The following is a 13,716-nucleotide window of genomic DNA, read 5'->3' as shown; positions in this document are numbered from 1 at the left end:
TTATGATCTGGTGAGAATCTCCTTAGCCACAGAACTGCAATATTCAGACCGACTTCCCTGCACCTCCTTGAGTCCTAACTGCTGAGTGTATCTGTGTACTACTGAATTCAGCTTCTGATTCTAGTTTGCCTATAATGTCTATCTTCTTGCAGTAGTTAGAGTTGTATTACCTCCCTGACCTTATTCTATTTCTCCTCTTATTATTTTAGCTACACACCTACCCACCTTCCTGATCTAATTTCTGACTGCACCAGCCATCGCTGCATTCAGCCAAGTGACTGGAAACCATCCAAATACTAGCAAAATGGCTAAATCTGCAAATTAAACTAAAGTTTAAAGTATAGCAGAATATAATTCCAACAGTAACCAGGTACCTCTGCAAAAACACAAAACAAATCCAAACAATAAAAGCAGGCAGAGGCAAGGCTCCAGTTTCTTCAGCTGAAGAAGCCTTGTGGTGAAAGCGCTTGTGTGTCTTGTGGCGAAAGCGCTTGTGTGTCTTGTAATAAATCAGCTGAAGAAACTGGAGCCTTGCCTCTGCCTGCTTTTATTCTTTAAAGTTTAAAGTATGTTTTAAGCTATGGGAATTTAAGATGTGTCTGTGTTGTGTTCTATATATAGTGAAGAGCATGCCCTCTGGAATGCCAGTAATCCCAATTACATCCCCCTTATATCTTAGTACATGCTCCATCCCCATATATCTACTTGTACAATAAATCCCTCGTTTTTCTCTAGAAGCCACTTGTTACACCTTAGCCCAGTTCTAGTGTTACTGTATATTTCTCTAATTTAGTGACAATTTTAGAAGTAATGCACACATATTTCTGAGCTCTAATTTGAAGCATTATTGTAGTTTTTGGCAGAACCTTTATACTTACTTTACCTGAACAGCATCCCTTAATCTCACTGGCTATTTTCAGGGTGGGTGATAGTTTTTTTGCACATGCTCAAAGCTCACGCTAGCCCTGCTCTGTTCCCCCTCACTAGACTTGGGCTCTCCACTCCAATAACCGAACCCCATTTTCACCCACCCGCACTTTCCTTTCCTTTATACTTTACCGTAATTAACCACACCCCTTCTCTCACTAACAAACTCCACCATCCACCTTCTCCAGCTCATCTCTACCCATTACAATAGTACCCCCTAGCTAGACTACCTCTACAAACAAAATCCCAACTTACTCTCTCCACTTTTTTACCAGCCAGCATTCCCCTCTCACACCACTTTTCCACTTCCATTCTACATTCCTGGTCTCCCAACATGTATTTCTCCTTTAGCCCCTCACTCTCTAGATTATTTACCAACATCTATCTCTCTTTTACCCCCACACTTTCTAGACTATTTACCAACATCTCTCTCGCTCTTTTATCTCTCCTCACTCTCCAGAGTATTTACCAACATCTATCTCTCTTTTACCCCCTCACTCTGTAGACCATTTACCAACATCTATCTCTCTTTTACTCCCTCACTCTCTTGGCTATTTACCAACATCTATCTCTCTCTTTTACACCCTCACTCTCTAGAGTATTTACCATCTATCGCTCTTTTACCCCTCACTCTCTAGACCATTTACCAACATCTCTCTCTTACCCCCTCACTCTCTTGACCATTTGCCAACATCTATCTCTCTTTTACCCCTCACTCACTAGAGTATTTACCAACATCTAGCTGTCTTTTACCCTTCCTCACTCTCTAGAGTATTTACCAACATCTATCTCTCTCTTTTACCCCTCCTCACTCTGTACAGTATTTACCAACATCTATTTCTCTTTTACCCCTCCTCACTCTGTATTTACCAACATCTATCTCTTTTTTACCCCCTCACTCTCTAGACAATTTACCAACATCTATCTCTCTTTTACCCCTCCTCACTCTGTAGAGTATTTACCAACATCTATCTCTTTTACCCCCCTCACTCTCTAGACCATTTACCAACATCTAACTCTCTTTTACCCCTCCTCACGCTGTACAGTATTTACCAACATCTATCTCTCTTTTACCCCTCCTCACTCTGTATAGTATTTACCAACATCTATCTCTTTTTTACCCCCTCACTCTCTAGACCATTTACCAACATCTAACTCGCTTTTACCCCTCCTCACTCTGTAGAGTATTTACCAACATCTATCTCTCTTTTACCCCTCCTCACTCTGTAGAGTATTTACCAACATCTAACTCTCTTTTACCCCTCCTCAATCTGTAGAGTATTTACCAACATCTATCTCTCTTATACCCCCCTCACTCGCTAGACTACTTACCAACCCCTTTCACGCATGCTCTCACTCTTCTCCTGCCTATTTATTCTAACACTTTCTACCTCTTATCATGGCCCTTTGACCACAGCCTTGCTATCACCTGCCCTTCATATCACCACACTGATGTTCAAACATCTATCAACTACTCCATCGCTCCCTCATTATTCTCATCCTTCATCGGATAAAGTTCTAATTAAATTAAAGAATGAAAGCGCTTAAAAAATCAGTGTTTTGTCTGTGAATATTCATCACTGCCAGTGGAGTTTGTTGGAGTATACAGGGTATATACACGAACAACCATGAAATGCAAGTCTTTAAACATAAAATTCAAGTCTTCATACATGTGCATAACAAACATATATTTAAATTGTATTGCTTTTCATGTTTCAGAAAATCACTTATTAGACAGTGTATTTATTCACTTATGTATTTATTGTTATCAGGAAAGTCTGACTTAGCACAAGTCCCATTTTGAGCTGAGGCCCAATGAGAAAAGCTCCACCTGAAATACATATTTACAATGAGCAACAATAAAAATTAAACATTTTAAGCATTACTTTGCATGTAGTATTTTGGCAAATACTGAAGAAGTTTATCATACACTTTAGAAGGAATATTATTTTACAGAAATCAAAAACATGTTAATATGTAATAGCTGGATATACAAGAGAAATGATAATACACACAGATTCTGCATATGTATACTGACATTAATGAGGTAGGATGTCACTACAGCAGGAACAGAAAACAGAGGAGGATGAAGGGTATAAGCAGAAATAATTAAGAAAAACATAAGTAGAAAAAGTTCTGATAGTGGAGAGGCTGAGATAACAGTAGACAGGTAAGACGAGGTGGGTAAAGAGGGAGTATTATTAGGGGAGAATTATGGATATGGGTTAGTTGGAGAAGCAGTACTGGGGATGAAAGAGAAAGAGACAGGGATAAGAAAGATGAAAGTGTCAGGGTGAAAGTGTCAGAGTGAGTCTTAGAGAGATTACTAATGGAAGGGAAACAGAAATAAAGGTGGGTTTTATCAGGATGGGAGTGTAAGCAGAGCCATGAGAAAGTTAGGCATTATTTTATGTTGTGTTTGAAATGTGTGGTAACGTTATCTTGTTTTAAAGTGGGTGGCATGAAAATTCTATTGCTTAGCAACATTTTGAGTAAAATGAGCTGTCTGCATTGTTAAGAGACTTGTTTTGTGAGCAGAGATTCTTAGGAGGGAAATTGTGTTGGATAATGTTTGGTAGTGATGAACAGGGTGTTGGGTTTGTGTATTATTTTGTGGGCACTAAGTATTTGGGAGTGGGTAAGGTAATTAGGTAGTTCAAGCCAGTATAGGTGCTTCAGTGCTGGGCAGGGGTCTATATTATCTAATCGAAAGTGAATTCCGCAAACTGCATGTGCATCGGAAATGCAGTTCAGCAAACTGACAACAGTGAGATTGCGGTACAGTGAAGATCGGAAAATTTGCCCTTTCCTCACTGTAGTGCAATCTCGGAGTTGGTATATATAATTAGCGTGGGGTGTGGGGGCACAGCCCTCCACAAGAGCGAATTCGCTGATCTGCATTTCGATTTACATGCAGTTCGCAGAATTCACTTTTCAATTAGATAATATAGACCCGCTGGGCAGTGGTGTGAAAGGTTTGGTAAGTTGGAGGCAAACTTAACTATTTTATTGTAGCAAAACCTCAAGATTATTTTTTAAGGTGGAGTGAAGGTCAGCCAGGATGGGTGCTACATAGAGAAGTGAAGGGAGAAGATAAGATGTTGCTAAAGATTTCCTAAAGTAGTCAGTGAGAAAGGGTTTGTTTCAATAGAGGAAGCCCATTTTTGTGGTGTTTTGTAAGTAGACCATGCTTTATAGTTTATATTTTCTAGAGTTTGTGCTCAGTTTATCCTAGGGATGAGCACTGACAGATCCAAGATTATCCTCTATGATGTTTGAGATCTGCTTTAAAAGTTTTTATGTTAATTCCAGACATGAAGATGATTCCTAGTAATGTGAAGCTTCTTTTGAATCAAATGATTTGTCCATACTGTTTTCTACAGAAGTGGATTTGCTGGTCTTGTCCATTTCACAGGAGAAATTCATGTCTATAGCAGAGGTTTGCTTACATAAGAAAGCACTGCTTTCAGGTTTTTCATATTGGTCCTGAAGTCTGTGTCAGGAAAAACATCTCTGCGTCTATATCTGTATATTTGCTTGAAGGAGAAGAGGCCCAGAAACGAATCTTTGAGACTGCAATCATGTTACTGCTAAAACATGGGTAGTTTAGCACCAGAAGTGAAGCATATATAGTCTTACCCCACTTGTAACACAGAGCTTAGAATTCAATAAAGATATTGTATTCAAGACTGGATAAGGTCTGACATCCTTTCTGAGTTAGGATCAGCCTAGCTTTGTTAGAGGCAAACAGTCATTTTTCTCATAATCAAGCCGAGATACATGCCATAACCCCAATGGATGTGTGCAATGTGCAGAAGGTTCTTTTCATTAGGCATTGACTTTAATGAAGGGCCATTTCCCTGACATATGATACTATACTGTGGATCTGTATATAGTAAGTAAAAAAATGCAAGGTGTAAAAACCAGCACATAGAAAGTGTAGTTGTGTGGTGGTGGTGGGGTCTATATTAGATAATCGACATTTCAGAACTTCAAATATAGTCGACACCATATGATCGAAGTAGTGAAACTTCGAAAATCTAATAATAAAAAATAAAAAACAAAAAAAAAAACAACAGTAGCTGCTTTAAGCAGGGGGGCAAGCCCACCAGCACCTCCCTTTCCTACACTGTAGTGTGATCTCAGAGTTGGTATATTTAAGTAGCGAGGGGTGTGGAGGGTGCAGGATGGCTTGCCCCCCCTGCTTAAACCCTTTCAGTTTACTTTCCGTTGTTTTTTTTTACATTGTTTGATGTTTTGCCTCTTCGATCACTAGTGGTCGATGTCTAGTGAGTTGAAGTTGTAAACCTTCGACAATGTAATATAGACCCGGTGTGGGGGACTTGCCTTCCCCACTTCAGCCAGGACAATTAGATTTTTTCATATTTTACTATACATTTTTTTCACAGAAAAAAATATTTGATTAAAATGTGACTTACTAAAGGGTACTATAACAGGAACTTTCCTTCCTTATATCCCAAAGAGGTGTGTATTTGATATAATGATACAGGTGTTTTTCAAGCTCATCTTATAGGTTATGGACTCTCCCTAATCTCTGATTTGCTATAGGGTGAAACACTGTGCAGTTAAGGCAAGGAGTTACCCAAACGTAATCTGTGAATCTAAGGAAACTAATGACTGATTTACAGAGCTTAATAATTGACTAGACTTTTAAAATTAACTGATTGAGATATTTAGCATAACCAGTGTTTTACCCAATATGAAACATAGTTTATTCCAGGCTGTACTCACTCAATTTGATTAGAAGGTAAAAACTGATAATGTTTTTCTCTATTTTAAGATAAGGAGGCAACTGTAAAAATAATTCCCCAAGACAGTGATTGTGTCGCTGCCAATATTTCGCAGTCTGATTTTGCAAAGGGCAATAAATGTTGACCCAATTGGCAAAATCTTCAGGCTCCCATACATGAGTGTTGACAAAAGCCATACATGCTGATATGAAAAGTAGCAGACTTCATCTCACAAGGTAAATTAATCATCCTTGGTAGATGGGTTTGAAAAGGTTCAATGTTAAAGTCATTGGCCAATCAAGTTAAGTCAGTCATGAGACAAAACTTGAAACAGATACATCTAGAATTGGGAGCAGAGGAGGCTTCAAATGCAATTGAACAGAAGATCAATCGTATGTATTTGGAAGAGATCAGCCTAGCATTGCCTTGATGAATTAAATAGCATCAAATAATAAAAGATTGCAGGAGGCCAAGGAGGCCCTGTTATCTCATTCTGATGAAATAAGCTCTCTCCTATCCATAATGAACAGGATCAAATGAAAACTGTCAGAAAAAGATTTAAGGAAACAGATGCATTTTCAAATGATGGTGAAACTCGAGTTAGATTGAAAAGACACACTATTTGCTTTATGGCGATAGCTGAACATATGGAAGAAAACGGACTGTGTGGGTTTTATGAGGAAATGACTGACAAAGTGGACTGTCATTCCTACTGAATGCTTGCAGATGGAAAAAACGTACAATGTTAATGTCCCAAGGACAGGTTCCACTAAACAACCATGACCTGTGTTGGTATAATTTGGTTCTTTTGTGCAGAAAGAAAAGGTACTATAAATAATTTGCTAGACGGATGCTGTTTATAAAGTAAGGGAAGCGTGAGTCTCTGCTGATAATGGGTTTTCTCCTCATGCACTTGCTAAGTGAAACACCTTTCTCCAAGCAATCAAGATGTGTAAGGCGCTTAACTTAAAATTTAAACTCCTTTACCCTACATTGTTTAACATTTTTTATCCACTGAGAGCAACATCATATTTTAATCTTGGTCAAACCCAAAAAAGAAGGTCAGAAAAGTATCAGATGAGGAAGAAAAAAGTAAGAAGCAGTGGCTGATTCCGCATGAAAGCATGTCTGTGAAACCATTGTCCATCTTTCAAGGAAGGACTGCAGAGAAATCTTAACAAATGAGGGATTCTCCAAGCAAATTACAAAACATTTACCAGTGGACTTGTTAAATGAACATGAAGGATGCAGTGTCCACTAATGCGGACAATTAAAGTTGTGGGAACTTTTGGTCAATCATTATATGTGATATTAATTGTGCATTGTATCCCTATCTGGAATGTTTTTATAAATGTAATCTAAGTTACAGATAAGCTTTACATGAGTGGCACATGGAGTAGTCACAGTGGCGTGGGGGGTCTGGAGTGTTCGCATTTAATTTTCTCTTCATTAGTTCTTGTTTTGTCTAAGCTCCACCACAGGTAGTCTGAGTATATGACATGGTATACTGTCAGAAATGTTCTAGATCTCCTTCTAAAAGCTAAAAATGTTTAGAGAAACGTTTTGACTCCAGCTGGACAAAGAGGAACCGAATGTTTAATAATGACAGGAAGGGGGAATAAATGGATGATAATTTTGTCAGTTATTTCATGTGCCTGACTGCAAGAGAAAATAAACAGGTATGCATTTAAAACAGAAATTTAGCAGCTTTTACTACACTCACTCATAATGAGCCTGGTGTGCTTTGAGTTGTAACTGTAGACAGATATGCAAAGTGTTTTTTTTTTTTTTTACACTAAGTGAAGGGGAATGGTGATCTACAAAGGCATTGCCAATCTAACACAGGTTGAAAAGTATTATAGAGACTAAGAGACTTTGGGCAGTTTGGAAAAAGAAGCAACTGAGGAAGTGCAAATATATAAAAAAAAAACCTAGAGATTTTTGAAACAAACAAAGACATAGGAAAGAATGAGAGGTCTGATATGGTGCAATATTTATGCACAGGAGAAAACCAAACTAATTAATGCAAAAAAAGCAGCTCCAAAGATATCTGAAGAGAAATACAGGCAAAGGCACAAGCAGAAAGTTCACAGTACAAGAAATATCACAAAGGTGGAAAGCAAAACACAAGAGTTGTAAAGCAGAAGTTAAACAAATAGAATCCGAAGTTAAGGAATACCTATGAACTGAGGGATTTAGTGTAGAAAGTCTAACACAGGTTATATCACAGCATGATGGAACGAGTCCCCCAAGTAAGGAGAAACAGGAAGATCAGGAGACATCTGAAGAAGAAACATGGACATGGAAAAGAGAAAGATATTTAATATGGTGAAATATTTATGCAAAGGAGAAAGGAAAACTACTCAAAAAAAAAAAAGTACCAGAGATAATTGAAGGGAAATACAGGCAAAGGCATCCAGATGTGGACATTTTTCATAATACAAAAAAATAAGAAAACAAAGGCATGAAGTAGAAAAGAAGAACATGTCTTATGTTGGAGAATAAATAATGTGCCCTTAGTTTAGAAGAAAATGATCTAAGGGAAGAGCTGCTTGATTTAATAGAGACAAATTGACATATTAAGATCTATGAAAGAAATAGATTACAGAAAGTCAATAAGACCCAAAATGTTGGGGGTCTTTAAAAACAAATGAATACAATAATCAAGACTATTAACAGAAAGTCATGCGAAATAACTGAAGTCAATATGATATATTAATGTGCAGCTAAATTAAAAACAGATAAAGTCTTACTACGAAAACGCAGAGCGAGAACAGAAAGGAAGGGAAAAGAATCAAATGCCATCGCAGAAGTATCAACCAGAGAACGCTATAAAGCAAATACGTCATTGCAGAAGTACCAACCAGAGGAAGCTATAAAGCAACTACGTCATCGCAGAAGTATTAACCAGAGGAAGCTATAAAGCAACTACGTCATCGCAGAAGTATCAACCAGAGAACGCTATAAAGCAACTACGTCATCGCAGAAGTATCAACCAGAGAACGCTATAAAGCAACTACGTCATCGCAGAAGTACCAACCAGAGGAAGCTATAAAGCAACTACGTCATCGCAGAAGTATCAACCAGAGGAAGCTATAAAGCAACTACGTCATCGCAGAAGTACCAACCAGAGGAAGCTATAAAGCAACTACGTCATCGCAGAAGTATCAACCAGAGGAAGCTATAAAGCAACAACGTCATCGCAGAAGTATCAACCAGAGGAAGCTATAAAGCAACTACGTCATCGCAGAAGTATCAACCAGAGAACACTATAAAGCAACTACGTCATCGCAGAAGTATCAACCAGAGGAAGCTATAAAGCAACTACGTCATCACAGAAGTATCAACCAGAGGAAGCTATAAAGCAAATACGTCATCGCAGATGTACCAACCAGAGGAAGCTATAAAGCAACTACGTCATCGCAGAAGTACCAACCAGAGGAAGCTATAAAGCAACTACGTCATCACAGAAGTACCAACCAGAGGAAGCTATAAAGCAACTACGTCATCGCAGAAGTACCAACCAGAGGAAGCTATAAAGCAACTACGTCATCGCAGAAGTATCAACCAGAGAACGCTATAAAGCAACTACGTCATCGCAGAAGTACCAACCAGAGGAAGCTATAAAGCAACTACGTCATCGCAGAAGTACCAACCAGAGGAAGCTATAAAGCAACTACGTCATCGCAGAAGTACCAACCAGAGGAAGCTATAAAGCAACTACGTCAAGAAGTGTTAAGAAGGATAGACACGATAAAAGCAATACTCAATATTAGAACAGACCAGGAGCTATCATGCACTATTGCAAATAATAAAGATATCAGCACAGGCAAAAAAAACTTTGAAGATATGCATTTGAATATAAAGGAAACGTACAAAATAAGCAATTCATCGATGCCCCAAAAACGTTTTATAGAGAATTGTGAAACAAAGCAAAAAGAATAGAAATACCTCAATATAAAAAGAAAAATAGACACATTTTGGAGAGATATCTGTGAAGATCATGTAGAATGTTACAAAGATGCTGAATGGATAGAAAAAGTAAAAGAAACAGTAAATTTTTCAAATGTACAGAATATGAAATAGGGTGAAGTAGCAGCCAGAGAAATTGAAACAAAATTAAGAAAAGCTCCTAAATAGAAAATGTCAGGCCTAGTTGCAGTACCCATCTTCTACCTTCATCATCATCTTCATCTTTACATGAAGATCTAGCCCTAGGTAAGAACTACTTATATGCACACCCCAAACAGACACCAACTTGGTTAACAACAGGAAAAACAGTACTCCTCCTTAAGGCTGAACCTGTAAGCTGTCCTAAAAACTATAGACCAATAACTTGACTTTTGATGATGTATAAACTATTTACTTGAACTGATGCCAACAAAGTTTATAGTCATTTAGAATAACACTCAGTCATGGCAATGGAACAAAAGGAAGTAATGTGGAACAAAGAATTATGTACTGTTAAATAAAGGCAAAATGGAGAATTGTAAAAAAGAGGAATAATCTAAGTATGGCATGGATAGATTGCAAAAGAGCATATGACAGCATCCCACATTCATGGATAAAACAATCCTTACAAATATAGAAGATACACTCTACATTGATCAATTACATTACAGTGACCATGAAACAGTGGCAAACCACTTTACAGCTATGTCATGACAAAGGACAAATTATTATCCCAAGGATAAAAACTCTAAGGGGGATTATTCCAACATGACTCTTTGTCACATCTGCTTTTTCATCTAGCCCTTAACCCATTAAGCTGCTTACGTAACATTAGGTCAAGGTCACAATTTGGCTCCCAGAAAACAACAATGTGTAAAGACTTTTCATCTTCTTTTTCTGGCTAATTTAAAACTGTATAGTTCATTAGATAAGGAGCTGAAAGTACAACTGGAAGTGATCAGAACTTTCTAAATGATATAAGAATGTTATTTTGTCTTGATAAATATCCAGGAACAAAGTCCAAGCTATAAACCAATTTTCTCTTCCTGTTCTGACTTACAGTTTTGGGGTGATTGAGTGCTCTAAAATGTTATTGGATCAACTGGAAAGGAAAACAAGAAAAATGCTTCATGCTTAAAAAAAATATATAAAAATCTGTGCATACCAATATTATATAGTGCTAATTCTGAAAGAGGTATGGACCTCCTCAAAATTGATTACATGTATAGATCTGCAGTCATGGATTGCATACATATCTGCTGACCTCAGCAGATCCAAACATAGTGAATGGTGTAGGAAAGGTGAATTTAAACCAGAAGATGAAAAGTTAATATTAGATGTCCAGGATAGTGGACTATGTACATGTTGGTTTACAAAGTCCATTGAACATGTGGGAGAAACAGACAAATGCAGGTTCTGGAAAGCAGAACTAGAAACAGTCACACATCTTGTTGCTGGGTCTGATACACTAATGGCAGAGGGCTTGTATACTGAAATGCATTATAATGTTACATTGGGGATTGTGCAAACATTACAATACTGAAGTAGTGAGAAGCACTGGTAACATGAACCACAAAGCATTATAAAGAATGATAAAGTTTATATCACATGGGATTACCCATTACCAACAGTTCAAAAAACAGATGCGAGAAAACCAAATATAGTAGTCCATGAAAAGAAGACAAAAGTAGCACTGATCATTGAAATTGCTACGTTCATTGATTACAGTGTCTTATGTACAGAGAGATACAGTTATAAAATACCAAGATTTGCAATTAGAAATAAGGACAATGCAGAAGAAGAATACCCAGACAGTTCCAATAGTAGGTGCAATGAGTCTCATAAAACAGAATTTACAATCTTATTAACATATGCCACCCATGCATGTAACTCTGTATGAACTGTAGAAGGAGTCATTACTGAGCACACTGCAGGTGCTGTGAAGAGCATTTTTGGCTGACATCAAAGATTGAAACAATACTAATTTCATGACTTTAATCATATGTTGATTTAAGAATGAGGTCCATTCCCATCATGGTATTAGAAACCCAAAGGACTTGGAGAAATTAAAGCATGAGTAACCATTCTTTTAATCAATTTTTTTTTGTTTGTCTTTAATTAAAAAAAAGTGGTTGAGAGGTCAAATAAATGCAAAACAAACAAACAAAGAAAAGAAAGAAAAGAGTCAGGGATGATAAGTAGATGTCACAAAATGTTAGCAATTTGGTAGATGTACACCAAAAGGTAAAATAGTAAGGATAATTCCTTTGCTGCTGATGGTACCTTTTACATACAGAGCAGTGAACTAATATGGACTGGTCTGGTAGGAAGTAAACAATGAGTTTTAATTCTTGCCATTTTCTTTCATTGACCAAGTAAAGTAGATGCTGCAATGTACAAAAATTGCTTTATGTACATAGTTTTTTGGGCGGGGGGGGGGGAGCAAGAAATGAGGAATGCATGTTTTCCAGTAATGGTGACAGACTTAAGCAATGACCAGGGACAAGTAACATGATACATATGGGTGACATCCTACCACTTTAAGAACTTTGGTCAAGAAAAAGACAGTTCTAAAAACCAGAGGCTATGGCAGGTCAAATAGATATTTGTAATGACAGGGAAAAATCTTAAAATTTTAAGTTGGAACCTAAACGGACTGGTAGACAAAAAGAAATTAGATAGGGTACTTGTTTGCCTTAACAGATGGGTGGTTCAAATAGTCATGCTGCTTAAAATGCACCTACAAAATGAAGGGTATGAGTCACTACATAAAGCACTATATAAAGAGGGATATCTTGTGAATATGCATGGGGAGAGATGAAGACAGCGGATTCTTTTGCTAGCAAGGGTATCTGGAAGCAAGGTAGATGAACTGAGTAGAGAAGAGCAAGGCAGGTATGTAATGATTAAAGGTTCCTGGCATGGAAGTGGAATAATACTTGCCTCAGGTCACCTGCCCTCACAGTCAAGGCCATTGGACATTGGACACATACTGGAAGATGTAATAGCTTTATAGCATGGGATTACAATAACTGCAGGTGACTGGAATTTGGAATGTCAAAGGGAGGATGCCACATGTCAGCTACATAGCTCAATTATCAGCTCAAGTGGTAGGTACTTTGACAAATATATGAAAAATGTTGGAATAGAAGATAGTATGTCAGAGGAGAAGGGGAGAACAATTAGGAAGATATGGAACTATGGCTAGATTAGATGGATACAACATTACAAGAAAACAGCTACACATGGATAAACATAAGATGAACACAGTCCATTTTTCTGTCAGATCATGCCCCCATACAGAAATAGGCAGCACTTGACTTCATAGCAGAAAATAAAAGACACTGGCAATTTCATACAAATTAATGTTAATAAAGTCACCAGTGATATGACAGAGTGTAAGCAACACTAGAATTACAAATAAAAAATCTACAAATAAATAAAAAAATTGCAAAGAAAAGACAAAAGGCAAACAAAGGAAAATATTGTTTAGCACTTTTGTTCTTTAATAACTGCAAGATCTGCAAAATAGTATAAATAACATTATCCCATCATATGACAATGGTCAGCTGGTCCACTAAGATTGCAACTCTAAATGAAAATGAAGACATGACAACAAAATAAAAGCATATAAATACATTAATATATATATATATATATATATATATATATATATATATATATATATATATATATATATATATATATATACACAACAATAAATTCTGTTCTCTGTGCTTTCATCAGACATTTGATGTTGACTGATTTCATTCAGCCTTGGAAACTTACTGGCTGCTAGCAGAAGTTGCTATCTAACTTTATTGACCTCCAACATATTTTTACATCATCCATGTTAAAATCTGAGATGGCTTGCTGCAAAACAAAAAAAATAATTTTTTTTGAAATCTATACAACTGTTCTTATGTTTGGTCAAAGCATTAGCTAAATCACCATTAATAATAGCTAATCTATGTTTGTTAATTCTCTGTGGGACCCTTCTAGTGGTCTTACCCACATAGAAGTTCTAACAATAAAGGCAGCAAGCCAGCTATACAATTCCAACAGACTTGCATGTAAATCTTCCCTT

The sequence above is a fragment of the Protopterus annectens genome, chromosome 16.part0 (genome assembly GCF_019279795.1).
Source record: "Protopterus annectens isolate FY-2018-M chromosome 16.part0, PAN1.0, whole genome shotgun sequence".
Taxonomy (NCBI): domain Eukaryota; kingdom Metazoa; phylum Chordata; order Ceratodontiformes; family Protopteridae; genus Protopterus; species Protopterus annectens.
This window is presented reverse-complemented; position numbering follows the sequence as displayed.